Source organism: Scaptodrosophila lebanonensis, unplaced genomic scaffold (genome assembly GCF_003285725.1).
Source record: "Scaptodrosophila lebanonensis strain 11010-0011.00,11010-0021.00 unplaced genomic scaffold, SlebRS2 tig00001412-arrow-pilon, whole genome shotgun sequence".
Classification (NCBI taxonomy): Eukaryota; Metazoa; Arthropoda; class Insecta; order Diptera; family Drosophilidae; genus Scaptodrosophila; species Scaptodrosophila lebanonensis.
Window position 1 is genome coordinate 10,839,070 of NW_022060739.1, and position 14,820 is coordinate 10,853,889.

Genomic DNA, 14,820 nt, shown 5'->3' on the forward strand with positions numbered 1-14,820 from the left:
TCTGTCCTTGGACAGTGGCAGTGGCAGGATTGGACGTTTATTTGTTCCGTTGGGTGTTGGACGTTGGGCGTCGTCGTCGCCGGCACTTCAATGGCTGCTTCCTTAGTTCATTGTCATGGCGTGTCTTTTTCCATGTTTCATTATTTACTCTATTTCCGCTTCTGCTGATTTATTGGCTTTTGCTTATTTCCGGTCATTGCTGTGGGTGCGCGATTGGCACTTCACAGCAATCATCCTCGAGTAGTTATTATTAGCGTGTTGCCACTGACACATCCCCATGATGAAAATAATGATGATGATGATGATAATGTGGATGATACTTTTTTGACAACCAATTGCAATTGGAAGTTGACGGTTCAGGGCTGAGTTTGAGAGGATGCTCAATATTTTGAAGAACATTATACAAAAACATGAATTCATTGCGGGGTATTCAGTGAAGGGAGCTTGGAGATCTGCTAATTTTACGACAGTCAAAAAAAAGACTTGCAGAAACATCCCAATTGTAGAAGAATTCTTCAGCACACAGAAATTTAAAGCAAGAAGCATTTACCTATGTTTCAGAAGAAAGTCTGTGTATTAAATATTTAACAGAAAGCCTTTGAAATATCACTTTTACTTAACAATTATAATTAATATTCAATATTTTGAAGAACATTATACAAAAACATGAATTCATTGCGGGGTATTCAGTGAAGGGAGCTTGGAGATCTGCTAGTTTTACGACAGTCAAAAAAAAAGGCTTGCAGAAACATCCCAATTGTAGAAGAGTTCTTCAGCACACAGAAATTTAAAGCAAGAAGCATTTAGCTATGTTTCAGAAGAAGGTCTGTATATTAAATATTTAACAGAAAGCCTTTGAAATATCATTGTTACTTAAAAATTATAATTAAACAGAGCAGTAAACAGTACTTGTCTAGCCGAAAAACTCTTCAACACACAGAAATATGCAAAAGAATTTCACATCTAACATTCGACTCATTTAAGAAAGTATTTTTTTTCAATTGTTGATTAACATTTTTCATCCGATGTTGGATTCATTGCTTACTTCCTTTATACACTTGGCTCCGAAAACTTGTGTTATCCCTAAAAACTGCACACCTGATCACTTTTCTACTGCCTCAGCCTTACAATTGTTGCTGCCACTCTCACTCTTGTTGCCCTTCCTTCTCAATAAATGAGTCTCAAGTTGTTCGCGTAGGCGTATTTATTACAAGATCCCCACACTCAAGGCACCTCAGAATATCACCTTGGACCCCAAGACAATAGACTGTGTGCATCCTGCGAGTTTCTTACTACAACTTCTATCGCATTACAAGCAACCAGAGACGACGGGCACGAGCCAAATTATAATCATCATATACTATATAGTACTGCCCGACTCTGTCGACATCATCAGCCTTGACGGCTGACAATTGAAAAGCGCAGAGACCGACAATTAATGAGCAGTTGGGTTTTGTTTAGTTTAGTTTTTATGCTCACATGGAATACAAAAGCAAAGAGAGCAAAGCTAAGCAGCATAAAAGGAAAACTGACTGACAGCCCTGGCACAAAGGCAGCCAACTACACTGAGAAAAGTGCATGTAGATTATATAAATTCGTCATAAATTATGAAATATAGTATATCATAAGAAACTTGTGTTCTTCTTAAGTAGAAGAAATGAAACCATTTTACCTTTTTAAAATTGTTGTTAAATATTTAAAATTTGCAAATATAGCATTCAATTATTTTGTCTATAAATATTGACAAATATTTAATTCACGAATTCTGAAAAATTATGTTTATAATGTAAAATTCATTTTCTTTATTTTGAAAACTGTACCTTTTCATTAGAATTTCACTTTGTTTTCTTTATAAAATTAGCCATAATTAAAGATAATTCTTATAATTTTAAGTACATTTATTTGCGTTTTCTGTAGTAAATAATGGTTTAAGACTTGGGACCGCAAATTACGATTTTTGGAACATCTAAACTATAGTTGTTTTAAGGACACAACTGCCTCTTTTACATCTTTTTTGAAACTGTTATGGATGATCTCTTTTTTTTGTGAATTATAACAATTCCTTTTACATTTTAGATAAAAAGTGTGTAATAAATCGTGGGAATATTAATGTTATTACTAATATTAAGAAATATATAATTAATAATAAAAACTTAGAACTGACTTGTTCTTTTTTCTCTGAGTGCACGTGGTACTTAGTTATGTGGATAGAATAGGCATTCAGACAAGGCTGACAGCCGACGCCCCAACAGCAGGCAGGAGGGTATTCGCCACACACACATACACACACACACACACACACACACACACATACATACACACATATACAATGGCTAGCAGCAAGCAAAGCATATGCATTTAATTTAAAATTCAGAACAAATGAAAGCATAAAATTTCGCTTTCGTTGCTGGCAAGCAGGCCTAGCGGGCCGAGCATTTGCACATTTTGACAATTATACGTGAATATAATTAACCGGAAGTAGCACACGCGCCAGACGCAGGATGAGAGCGCATGCCATCGTCGTCGTCGTCGACGTCGTCGTTGCTGCCAACGCCACCGCCGCCGCCTAAGTTGAGGCCAGCGATGAGTGTCCTCGGCAAGGATCGCGTGTCAACAACCGTAGCAGAATGCGCGCCGCTGAAAGAAAAAGCCCGTTTCCGGTTGCGGCCGAAAGCGAAATTGAAAATGTGCGCCAGCAAAATCAAATGTCAGCAACTGCAAAGCTACAGCAACGCCCAAAAGACGCTGGAACCGGTTCGACGTGCCGATCTTCCAACAGTAATGATCATTACAAGCACAAGTACCAGCCGGGCTCCTTGATTATCCTTTTTGCCCACTTCAAGAGGCAATGTTTGGCGGCAGCGACGGCGGCGTAGCGGCAGCTGCGCCAAAATCTGAGTCAACAATTGTTAACCGCCACACATTGCTTCCTGTGCGCGTCTTGAGGCATTGTGCCAACTGCCGACACCACCGGAAGGATCAGCAGCGACGTCTTGGAGGGTTGCCCTCGCATCACATCGCTCTCCTTCCCATTTTTGGAGGCGTACCATACATACCTAGGCGTATGTACTTGTATGTCGCATATGTAGCAATTAACTGATGAACATGTGCAAATCTCTGCTCTGGCCGTGTCCTTGATGTGCGCGTGCCCGTGCCTGTGCCCGTGCCCGTGCCCGTGCCGTGCCATCTTAGGGGCGTTGAGCCTGCTGCAAAACATTATTATGAGGACATATTATGAGGACGCTGCTGCTGCAGCTTGATCTCTAATAGTCGCGGGGCATGGCCGGCAGCTGCTCGGCAATGCAGTTTGTTTGGGTGTTTCCTAAATTTATATTTAATGAAGTGCTTAAAGATTTGTTGGAATAGCAGCTATAGAAGTACTTTGATCAGGATCGAGAGAAGTTGTTTGCTTGACCAACAGAGCAGCTATTAGCCAACGAAGGTATGATGGAAAAATTTCAGCAACTGCATTTAGAGTTTCTTAGAGACACACATGTCTACACATCTACCTAATCAGTAGAGTATATAATTTATTAAGTGATTACTTAATAGCTTCGCTATTTCGCTGCCTATGCTAAGGGTATACTAACTAAAGCTATAGACTGTCAGTCTAAGAACGTGTTTCAAATGCCTTCTTCAAATTCGAATGCAAATGATTTGCAAGTGTGACCATAACTTAAGTCTTTCGCGGGTCATCGATTCACCCTTTCTTCTCAGCTGCACATATAGATTGTTGCTAATTTGTGTAAAAGTTGTGGTTCCAAGCTGGCAATACATTTATTGACTATATCTCAGCTGATTGCTTTTTTCAACCAGCATATACTATAAGTTTTAAAAGGTCTGAATAGATTTAATAAATTATAATTTATAATTTTACAATAAATGAAATATTAAACAAAAATCAAAATTGTTACTGAAATACAATAAAGAAACTAACCAACAATTAAAAAAATATATATCATTACTAGCCATCATTAATTGTTTGATATATAGAGTCAGAGCTGACTACTGAATTTATATTTAATTTTATGATTTTTTTCTTTTGTAAAACAAAGCTGTCGATGTAAAGAAAAACTTTGTAAAAGAAAGCACATCCCATCTGTTAGTTGAATTTTTTCTTCTATATGAATTCAAAATACATATAAATAAAATGAAACAAAACTAATTACAAGTAGTACAACAAATTACAAAAATATATAATCTCTGGAGTGGAAAGTTTTATTGGCAAGTTCAACAAGCTACCATTAAAAAGGCATAGGAACGAGACTTAACGTCTTTAAGGACATTTATTATTTGTTATACCAAGTGCTCAGTCAACAAAAGAAAACAGACAGAAACAGAGATGGAGGGAGGACAGGTAGGGCGCCAATCCGTCATAAGTAAAAATATAGACGTCTGTTTGAAGGAATTTCAATTCTTTAGTAGCTAAGTTAATAATGAATCGGTAACATTTTTCAATAAGCCTTAAACACAAGAGAATATTAACTTAGTAATAAGGTAATTGAAGTGCATATGCAAAGCAAATGAATCGAATAAATCAACGAGCATGCTCGGCACTTCATAATAAACCTCTCCCCCTTATGTTCGTATGTTGCGGCAACAATTTCAGTTTTCAACGCACACATATTTGGCATTCCTATTAGTCAAAGCTAATTGACCAGCAACTACTTCTGTGCTCAATGAACACAACAATGGAATACAAACCCCCCAATACACCCAATACACCCAACACACCCAACAGGGTCGAGGTGGAGCGTCATGGCAACAAGCACGAGCCATAAAATTTAATATCCGCTGAAGTGTGCGATTTGCGTACGAAAAAATGTGCTGGCACACACCCCCCGAACGGACATGGCAAGCGGTCTATAAAAACGTCGGAAGGCGTAGATAAATCAGGCAGCGAGAAAAGTGAGAAAACTCCCCAAGGGGACACTTTCCAGAACCGGAACTGGCTGGGCACCGCATCGAAAATGAAAGCGCCGATGGACAGAGATAAGAGCAAGAAACCGTGCCGTGGTGATTACTCTATTAAGGCGACTGGTGTCTGGCGACGGCTTGTTCAATTTGATTAATTTGTTAACAAACTGAAAGTAGCAACAAACGAATACAACAACAACAAAGCGAAAAAAGGAGAAACAACAACATCAATGGCCAGTTAGTGCGGACTTCTGAGTAATTGCAGGCAGTCACGAAAATACGCGTTGGCCGAGATATGTATTTTTAGCAACCCTCTCGCACAAACAAACGTATTCCCCCCTCCCAGACTACAAGTATATGCATGATAGGTATTAGCTAAAAGCTAAAAGCGCATGAAGATCGCAGCCGAGAGATAAGCCCGACACGCAGCAGACTGAGCACTTGAATGCTCCTGCACCGGCCAGGACTACAAGGAGCAACTTGAAACCCTTCCAGACACTGAACTCAAGTTTCAAATCAAGACATCAGATCTCCTCTAGTGCTTGCTCGTATCGATTCACTTGCCTCGTAATTCTTTGACACATTTGTGCGCTTGCAACCAAAAGATACTCGCGCCTCTACACTGCTACTCGTATATACTATTTCGTGTGCCGTGCAGCAACACGGGAACATCTATAAATAATTAAATATTTAAATAGCTGTTTCTGTTGTCTGTTGCTCTGATCGGGGTCTCTCATTGTTTAGACAACAAACTGAAGACAAATAAAGCGGCCAGTCAGACAGACAGATACAAATTGGTAATGAGATCGTTTCAACATTTTTGGTTTTTTTTTTCGAAACTATTTTTTGGTGGCTTTTCAAAAGTTTATCATTTATATTTTGTTCTAAAACCGTGAGACCCTTTGGCGCAGCGGATAGCGCGTTGGACTTCTAATCCAAAGGTCGCGGGTTCGATCCCCGCAAGGGTTGCATCCACAAATTATCGATTAATTTTTTCACCATTTTTGCCAACACTATTCAATAAGAGTATGGGATAGGTTTTAGACATCATGTCAGCGTTACAAATAATATAAAATATAAATCACACAGATTTCTCAGTAATCATATTTTAGAAAAAAGATCTTGAAAAGCTGAAACCTAATTGATGTCTGAAAGTATAATTTAAAAAAAAAGGTTTGCCAAATCGCATATAGTTTGCGTTTCGTTCAAGAAATCGCGCAGTAAGGTAATACTATATTAGGAATGCTGGTTAATGCGAATACGGTTAATGATATACGGTTCATTTCTTTTTGTCAGAGATATAAAGCTGACCGTTTCCTTACAATATTGTTGATTGTATTTTATTTTATATTTAACAACAAAAGTGTTTTTGTTGCGAAAAAAGTATTACTTTTTCTGTAAATAACACATTGTTTACTAAGAAAAAAAAATAGAAAAGTCCTTAGAGCGTTGTGATTCTGACTCTAGTGTTTTTTGATAAACTATCTAATAAGAAATAATTGGAATGAAGTTATCCTCTATCTTGCATTTTTCATTCAGAACTTCCACACCCAGTACCCAAAGTGTAAAAGATATAGTCATATATTTCCCATTTAAAGTACTGCTATGGGCTTAATGAAAGGTGACTATTCAATTTTGAATTATAACTCTTTGAAGGAATCAAAGCAGTCCCCGTCGCCGTTCCCATTCCCACTCCATCACAAAGCCATTGCCCACCGAAACCAGCAAAGTGCAAGCTTCATTAAGCTGAGCAAATATATTTAGCTGAGCCATAAACGCTTCAAAAGCAATTTTCAATTAAAATAAAAAGACTGAGAAACGTTCAACGAGATAGCGGGGAAAAAAAAAGCTAAATACACTATTTGTGTAGAACAAACAACAAATTGAAATGCATAAAATGTATCTGCAAGATAGAAAATCTCGGCGGCGCTAAAGCCCAAACACAAATAGCAAATAGCAGAGATCAAGCGTAAATTGCAACAGCTGTCAAGTGTGCGGCGGTTTTGTTGGTTGGCAAACGAGTGCTCGCAATTGTATCCGAGAGTACGCAAGCACGGTATCTAACAGAATGTATCTCATGAGTGTGTAGCTGGCAAACTAACAGCCTATTAAAATGTTTACATTTCATGCGCAAATATTGACAAAAGATGCGTTGTTCCATAATGCTTGGCCGGTTGCTCGGTGGTTGTTTTCCTGCCTATAATCATCATCGGCATCGGCCAAGGTAGCAATTTGCTGGCGGGTAGCAAAAAGATCAGCGCCAAGCAAATTGCAATTGCACAAAACACAAATCAAATGTGCGCCGCCATTTTGTTGAAAGTTGAAAAGTACAACGGGTCGAGCTGAGTTGAGTCGAGTCGAGTCGGTCCGTCAGTTTGTTCCTCTGGTTCCTCATTTGATTCGGGGCCGGAGCTAAGCACCTCAACCCCTTCTGCCCCCTCCGCCTGTCTGTCAGTCTGCCAGTCTGCATCGCAATTTGCAATTTACAGCAACTACTCGTACATTGTTGGTGTTATTGTGCGGCACGTAGTAGTAGTTGCAGATAAATTCACAGTTACTTGCCGTAATTTGCCGACAGCCGACTGCACAGCACTATAATTTACTTTTCAACGAATTGCTCCCCGACCTGAACCAAGGCCCGAGACCGGAGACCGGAGCCACACCGGTCGGATTGCCCTTTGCGTGTTTGTAATCTTTCTTTAAATGATTCCCATGCAAATTGTTAGCGCGTAGGCACAGTGTGAACAGTGCGAACAGTGTGAGCAGTGATGAGACATGCAAATAATTTGCACGCAAATTTGTCAAATTATTCAAGCGGGTCAGGAAAGCTCGATCTTAAGTAGATTGTTAGTAGAGCACTGTTATAATCCAGATAACATTCTGAATTTCTTAATAGAAATTTTTCAAATTATTGCCTAAATTATTTGGAGTATTTTAGGAGTATATTATGGATGTATCATTACCCGATCTTGATGCTATATATACTTGCTCTATGGTTATCAATTCATAGTGTTGGTAAACGATACAATTGGTACTCTGTAACTCTACGCCACCTTTACTCCACTACACCTAATTCTGTTTTTACACGGTAGATTGGTTCCTAAAAAATCATGATCATATGCATAATGAATTGTGCTAAATGGAATAACGTCGTGTAACCATATAAAAAAGTGTAATTTTAAATCAAAATCGTTTAAATAAACACCATTTAAAAACAGAATTAGGTGTATATTTTAATGTTTCTAATGGTTACTCATTACTATTAATACACGATACAATGTCTACTATAAACTATTTGTATTTAAACTGTGGTAATATTATTTGACACTACTCGTACTATTATTGATAGTTTATCTCTCTATTCCAGGGGTACTTCATCATCAACACAATACTGTCTTCTCTCAACACTAAAGCTAATTCAAACTACATACTACTACTTGCTTCTGACTGTACTCGCTACTCAACACTATCTTTACTCAACACTGTCTTTACTCAACACAATCTTTACTCAACATTATATATTCTTCTTAATCTTTATTAAGGTCTTTACCTCTATTTAAAGTGTATTCCGTACTATCTATGCACATTACACCTACAAACTATAAATCTGGATATCTCTTGATATTTGAATCCAACTATTTGCGATTCTACCAGTCCCTTTTTTAACTCATTTCTTCTTTTTTCTATAGACTGTCTTTCATCGTTTGACTTTCTAAGCTCATAGCCCGCCATTCCTCCATTCGTGCCCCTTTAAGCATAAGGATGAGTCACTTTCGTCCCACTGTAGTCACCACAGGTTGGCTAGACAACAAAATCGCAGCACGATGACTTGAATTAGAAATACCAATGTACTTGCTACGAGTACTTATGTGCGCGGCAGGTATTCTTCGAACGTCTGTGCCGCCAAAAGTACCAATTTTCGCCACAGGCTCGAGATAGGGACGAACTACTACTAAAGGGCAACGATAACAAGCGAGCGCTGTGCACAGTAGGAGAAGCGAACAATTTGTATTTTTTGAAAGGCAAAGAGCAATGCACGAAAAAGTGGCAAATAATGCAAATGGCAGACATGCAACTCTGCAGAAAAAAGAGAAAAGGAAAAAAACTAAAACGAAATATTAAGTATACGCCTTGGATACCACAAGCATTGTAGTTTAGCATAGAAAAGCACAGTTAGGTAGAGTGTCTGCAAAATAGCAGCAGCTGCACGATACAAAAGGCTCGGCACTCCACTTTCCACAGCCCACAGCCCTCAACCCTCGCCCCTCACCATTCGACTGATGAAAAGGCAAATGGGCCAAAGCAGCGCGAGTAACTGCAATTACGCATAATAAACAAAAGTTACATGAAACGAGAGCAACATAAAGAAGAGGAATAAAAAAGCAGCGCTACAATAAGTATTTTATACATGTATGTATGTAGAGGCAGGGGGTATTTTGGAAACGTACTTAATTGCGGGTTTTTCAAACGAACGAACGCATCGGGACTCGGCCTTTTGCGCACTTGAAGTGCTGCCAGCGAACGCGCCCCTAAGTATGGGATGGGGGTAGATCGATCCCGGACTACACACACTCTATCCTATATACAAGTAGGACTGCCAAAAAATGGCTACACGCATCGTAAAATTGTAACAAATCGTCTAGTGCCCTCAGCCTCCGCGGGTTGCAACCCCTTTCTGGCACCACCATCGCACCACCACCACCCCAACCACCCGAGGTCAGCTTCGCAGCCGGAGCGTAAAATGGTTGACGTCTCCTTCTCTGACAAGATTACATGAGCAATCGCAGGCGGGCAGCAGCATTTAACAGCTAGCGGGCAAAGCCAAAGCCAAAGAATTTGTATCTAATAAAGTTCCATATGCGCTCGTTCGCTTATTAGGCATAAATATATCATGGGTTGCTTTTTTATGAGGGTGCTGCTGCCCCTGTTGCTGGTGGTGGTTGTTTATTGTTTAAAAATTGTTACAAGTTGATTATGTTGATTTTTCATTCCGTTTTTTTCTCTCTCCATAACTCTCAAAGCCGACGCCGTTTTGCAGTTGAAGTGGCTGGCATATTAAATATTGATATGCCCAATCTATCTTTATGCACAAGCCTGCCAGCCAGCTGGTAAAAGATACTTTTGTTGCTAAGCTGTCATAATTATGGGGCATTAGGCAAATGCTGGGCAACAATCAATTAGATTTAATCACTGCTCATATGTTCGCTGAGGATCGCTTACATAATCCCAAAAACAATGTACACTTCATACTCCTAATACCCAGATCATATTTTAGTTATTGTTTGGAGAATGCATATTTCTTTATTAACTTTATATTTATTAATTAAATTATAAGTGGTGGGGCATCATTGAAAACTTATGAATATACTATTTTTTTGATTGATTGATTGATAATGTGATAGTGTACCCATTTTGAGAAAACTTCAGATTATCATGAAGCATTCATTATAAGAATAGTATATGTATTATAATATATGGGCAGTTATATGGGAGCTGTCTAAAATAGCCTGCGTTAGAACCCAATTAATTTAGAGCCCCAAAAAAAGGCGAATGCAGTTTATTTTGTATTCTTTTTTAGAATAGTAGTGAATCGAATCTTTGAAACCCCTTTTCTTCCCTTCCAAAATCTACATTATAAAAATAATTTTAGCTACATAGCTCTTCCCGCTTTGGGTGTTTGTTGATTTTCCAACAGTCAATTTGTCAGGCAGTCTGCACAAACTGTTTTATATAAAAGAATGACATTATAAATGGCTTTTAATAAACTTGCTCTACGTATAGAAAAGACAATTCCACATTCTACCACGCTTGCTGTTCCTCGCTATTATAGTTCCAAATTTCTTGGTGTTCGTGTGGATGGACAAATAAAAAGTCCATATCGATTTGTCTCATCATAATGATCTATATATTACTAATTGCTACATACACTTACATGTTTAAAGGCTTAACACGAATTCAGATAAAGAAAAAGAAAAATATTTAGACATACTATAATTTATAGGAAAGCAATTAAACTAATGTAAAAAATCATTAAATAACATTCAATTTTTTAGAATAAAACAAAAACATCTTAAATGGATTTAAACATGATGTTAAGTCTAAACTTGGAAACTGAAAAAGTGTCAAAATTCGATATCCTTTAATTCCTTCTCGGGCCAGTTTAAAGTCGCCATTTGACAGCAATACATGCTCGCGTAGTTTCCAAGTATTACCTTAACCCCCTGCACAATAAGTAGTAATAATAATAATAAACTACAGTGGAGCGCACTTCAAATGACAACAAAGGCAAATATTTACATTGGCAAACAAATGCATGCCAAGTGGCTTTTCATGAGGCAAACCGTAAACTCACCCGCAAATCTTTTGTCAAAATATGCAACTTCAAATAAAAAAGTCGGAGAGCGAAGGAAAAAATTAACTCGCAAGCAGACTGGCTCGTCAAACAACAGCTACAAGGACTACAGGAGCTGGCAGCAGCAGCAACAGCAGCGAAAGGAGAAAACACATCCTGCCGCTTGTGCAAACTGCGCAAATAAACAATTAAAATGTCACAATGATTGTCGGCAAACCCGTGTCAGAAAATCAAAAACCACGAAAAATCGGTAAATGCGTTGAACCCCCAAAGGACATCGGCACGGCAATAAAAACCAGCAGCAGCTTACACACTATACAAAAGCGCATTTTACACAACACGATGACGATGACGACTACGATGGCGATGAGGTCTGCCAGCAACCATAAGACATTTACCCCAAGGGCCAAAGGCAATGCCAACAACAACAGCAACAACAACTGCCGTGTGCACTCACGCAAAATACGTGGCAAGTCAAATACCCTTAGCACAGCAGACAAGCGAGGGCGAGCCACGATCACACTCGAAGAAACATTGTCCCCATATGTGAATAATATAAGCGAGCAGCTTTCGGTTTTTACAAGACTATCAAGTGTATATTTCCTAAAGTAGGACGATTAAAGGACGAGCTATAATGGAATGAAATTTTGAAAGTTTTCGCTTTGCAAGTTCATTTCAAATGCTTTTCAAATGAAAGACAATGGCGATTGCGAACTCCGATCGCATAAAATGGAAAAAGCTTTTGCTCTTCAAGTTAATTTCGAGTCATTTTCAGAAATAGGACGATTTTTATTTCCAATTCTAATCAAATTTAAATTGTGAACGTTTTCACTCTTCAAGTTAATTTCGAATTCTTTCAATTTAGATGTAAACGACGATTTTTCTTTTCAATTCTAATCGAATTTAAATTGTGAACGTTTTCACTCTTCAAGTTCATTTCGAATTCTTTCAATTTAGATGAATATTAATTTCTAAATCTTTTAATTACTATGCTTAGACCTGTTAACATTTATAATTACTTTGCGAAAGTAAGACGATTGCAATTCCGAATTCCAATCAAATCAAATTAAGCTGCGCTTAGGCTCGACACTAACCATCAGCAATAATTCCCAACTGGTTGGCCGTTTCGCTCCACAGCCTGCTGGTAAAGAAATAGTCGCAGCTTTTCCAAATAACTAACTAAGCAGATGTCTAACTCACTGTTTCAGAATTATTGTACTTATCTAGAATTTGGACCTGCAAATATCCCTCAATTTACTTAATTGAATTATTTTAAATTGCAAATATAATTTTAAATTAATTTTAATAATATATGAAAAAGGAAACAAAAATAATTAAAGTTAAGTCAAGTTAAGACAACACAGTTTCCCCCTGCTATACAAAAGTGAAATATTTGAGCATAGTTTTTCTCAAAGTGCAGGCCAAGGCGTTGCACAAACAAATAAAGAAGGCAAACGAAAGCAACAACAACGAAATCCCAATTAAAAATTGAAAAGCGCGCGAAAAACGAAATGAAAGTTAAATCGCAGCAGCAAGCACCAGCACTTTAGTTGCCGCCCGCCAGGTTAACTTGCTGTGCAGCTTTGGAGTTGTCTTAGTCCTTGTCGTCCTCGTTGTCGTCCTCTGTGCCGGCACACCGCTGCGCGTCTGTGACATTAACAATTGATGACGCAAAGGCTGACACACGACTGGAACTTTGACAGATTGTCGCGCTCTGTTGGCGCTTTGGACAGCCCGGCACAACACTCGGCTCAGACACTTTCCATTTCATTTCACAAACACACGATCCTTTTGACTATAAAGCACACACACACACACACACCCTTTGGTTGTCTAATTTCGCTCTTGGCGCTCACTTCTAGTCGCACACACTTGAGTGCCACTATTCGCAGCCACTGGGCCAAATGTTGAACTAACCGTTAGAGCGGTCGAGTTGATTGTTTCCGCCCCCTCAGCACTGCCTTAAATATTTAACATGTTGTGGGCGGTAGATTGGCCAAGCTAAAGGACTAAAAGAGTATTCGTTTGTCTAGAGGAAATGGTTTAACATATTTGTTGTACGGGTAAGGACTTATTTCTTATCTTTCATTTGTTTTTCCGCAGTTTTCTAGTGTCATTATATTCCCTTTTCCATTAATAACTGATACGTAAGCTTAACTTTTGTAGAAGTTATAAAAAAATAAGATAGGCATCCGACCTTTGAATATATTTTTCTGGGTTTTTCAAAAATCCAACTTGAACAACATTTCCAAATACTGAGCCCTTATATTTATGATAGACCTCACTAGTTTTTCGAGTGCTTATAAGCAGATAACGTTGAAATCAGTTAATTGAATTGATGTTACAAAGAACTGAAGGCAAATTTAGCCATAAATACTTTGCCAAAAAAAAGAAACTATTTGCAGTAGAACATTTGGCAGACATTTTTATATTTTATTTTAATTATTGTGGTTAGCTCTATACTTAAGACCACTTACTACACGAGTATGTATGTAATATTTTCAATATTTTCTGAACAATCGTAAGAACAGATTCTACAAAACGGCACATGATTGTAGATATAATGAAGCAGCGTAAAAAGCACTGCAAAAGTCTATGTAGTGATAGTTTAATTTTACTATTTAAGGCAAAAGTTTCAGGGACTAAAGTCAGTTTAAACTTGAATTCCAATTGAATTACAAAACACATTATTTTATATTAGATTGCAATATAAAGTTTATAAAAGAAATTCAAATTTTGTTCAACAATAAAGATTGAAATATTATATAAGTATTCTTAGTTAAGTTCATAAATGTTTCGGTCTCTTTAACAGTTGATTTAAAATAGTAGTAATAAAATTTTAGAAAAGCACAATCATGAATAGCTAGTTGCACGAATTTTATAGAACTGCCCAGAATTCTGAAAACTTCAACATATATTTTAAAGAACATAAATTTTTATGATTTCTTCTTCTTCTTTCGGAATTACAAACTCTTCGAAGACCCAAAACAATAACGGAAAAAACAAAAGACCTAAAGCTGCACTTATAAGCAAGTTTTAACTCTCATTATACTTGAGCTTTTATGCATTTCAAGAGAAGGAGAACCACTAAAGGACAGTTAGAGGTATTTTATTACCGCTTCCATTTGTTCCCAAAAACACTTCTAAATGTGAAAGTAATAATGGGAAAGAAAATGTGATAGAGATGCCATAAACTGCATTTGTATTGGATTACTTTATGTTACATTACCACATTCATCTTAATTACTTGAAAGGGTTTAAAAACTGTCCTGGTATGTTGTTTAAACTCATTTAAGCTTAATTGAAACTTACCTGCAAGGCAAGAGCGGAGAAATCCACGTTGAAAATTGAATTCCAAATCAAAATATTTGCTTAACTGTTTCGTCTTATATTCAAATTTGAGAATTTGATAAGCGAGTTGTGTGTTGTATCCTTGTTTTGATGTGTTCCTTCAGCTTCTGAGTTAATATTTAAACTTCATTACACAAGTCAGAAGTCGAGTATATATGTATATTTACGCACATACATACATATGTGTATGTAAATAACTT

At 37.7% G+C, this 14,820-nt stretch overlaps 1 protein-coding gene and 1 non-coding gene across 2 annotated transcripts in view; one reads left to right on the top strand and one right to left on the bottom strand.

Annotated features, from left to right (window-relative positions):
• LOC115631822 (fez family zinc finger protein erm) overlaps nucleotides 1–14,610 on the bottom strand; it is a 32,296-nt gene extending 17,686 nt beyond the window's left edge. The window contains exon 1 of the mRNA XM_030528662.1: nucleotides 14,582–14,610. The gene's annotated coding sequence lies outside the window, so the exon portion shown is untranslated. The remainder of the gene's footprint in view (nucleotides 1–14,581) is intronic.
• On the top strand, nucleotides 5,814–5,886 carry Trnar-ucu. Its single transcript has one exon. It is a non-coding gene; the product is annotated as a tRNA-Arg (tRNA).
• Nucleotides 14,611–14,820: the final 210 nt, after the last annotated feature.